The 1,561-nt window shown below is 38.8% G+C and overlaps 1 pseudogene across 1 annotated transcript; it reads right to left on the bottom strand.

Moving 5' to 3' along the window:
* Positions 1–391: 391 nt before the first annotated feature.
* Positions 392–1,221, bottom strand: LOC100589810 (annotated as a pseudogene). The gene has a single exon (XR_004030970.1). The product of XR_004030970.1 is annotated as a survival motor neuron protein-like (transcript).
* Positions 1,222–1,561: the final 340 nt, after the last annotated feature.

Genomic DNA, 1,561 nt, shown 5'->3' with positions numbered 1-1,561 from the left:
ACTTCACAGGTCATAGAGTGTACAGTGCAGTATGCGTAGGTCGTACTGCATCACAGGTCAGAAAACATGTCTGTTTTTTCTGACTACTAGTGATGTAAAATGTCATCAGAGCCTACGGAACTCTTTATTGTAAAAGTATATTTTTTCCACACAACCAACCAGTAAGTTTTTGGTGAGGTGATACTTTGATACCATGAGAATTCTAATAGGGATGTAGCTCAACCTTTTATCTAATAGTTTTGGTATCAGAATGTCTTTAATACTGTTTTACATTAACCTTTCAACTTTTTAACATTTTAAATTTAAAAATATTCAAAAACATTTGCTTTCCACAAACCATAAAATTTTACAAAAGTAAGATTCACTTTTATAATAATGGCGTATTTACTCATTAATTGGAACGTGAGTACTCTCCCTCTTTTTAATTTTGCTTGAACCCTGTATAATAGCCAGTATGATAGCCACTTATGTACCAAGAGATTAGCATACTTCGTAAAGCATTAACATCATCAAGAAAATCTAGACCTGTGGGAGGTGGTGGGGGAATTTTTGGTGGTCCAGAAGGAAATGAAGGCAGCAAGCATGAAGGGAAGCAGGGTGGTGTGGGTGGTGGGCTATTGAATTTTAGACCTGACCTGGCTTTCGTGGTCTCAGAATTCCATGGAGCAGCTTCTGACCTGATGCTAAATGGTTTGTTTCCAGGATCTGGAGTTCTCACTTTCACCCATTGAATCTTGACTTTCATTTTCATTCTCTTGAGCATTCTGTCCTATATTATTAGCTACAGAGGTCGAAGAAAGTAGATCAGACAGATTTGCTCCTCTCTATTTCCATATCCAGTGTAAATCACAACACAGCTTTCTCTCTTCATATCAACTGAAGCAATGGTAGCAGAGTAAATGCAGCTGTCTTCTGACCAAATGGCAGAACATCTATCCCCAACTTTCCACCACTTCAAGAAAGTTGCAGTATTCTTTTTCTGGCTTTTATTCTTCTTAGCAGGTTTTCTGTTAGGCATGCTTTTTGGTTTATCTGAAGTTTCACAAATGTCATCATTCTTTAGAGCCTGTTTAAATGAAGCCACAGCTTTATCATCCACTTTTATCAGTGCTGTAGCATCCCAAATGTCAGAATCATCACTCTGGCCTATGCTGCACTAGAACTGCACCAAATCTTCCTGCTCAGGATGCCACAGCCACTGCTGGCACTGCCCGTTGCCATCGTAAGCCTACTGCCAGTTTTACCTTTCAATGAATGCATTATTTCCTAAATACTAACCACAGTCAAAAATTGTTTCCCTGAGATGATATAGCCTTCTCCTTTGGTGGCATATATTAACTTTGTTAGTCTCAATATGACTCACAGTTTGGATTTTCAGGTTCAAGAATGTTTGTGCAGAGTCATCCAAGTCCTCCCTACAGGTGATTTTTTTCAGCACATTTTACTTAGTCAAATCATCAAACTATTGATCATGTCCCCACACCTAACCAATTTATGAAACTCGAAGCCATCTGCCCGGCACAGACTCTCCATAGTCTTGATTGCAGAGTTGATTTATGAC

Source organism: Nomascus leucogenys, chromosome 1a (genome assembly GCF_006542625.1).
Source record: "Nomascus leucogenys isolate Asia chromosome 1a, Asia_NLE_v1, whole genome shotgun sequence".
Lineage (NCBI taxonomy): Eukaryota > Metazoa > Chordata > Mammalia > Primates > Hylobatidae > Nomascus > Nomascus leucogenys.
The sequence above is the reverse complement of the archived record's forward strand: the minus strand, read 5'-3'. Positions and strand labels throughout refer to the sequence as shown.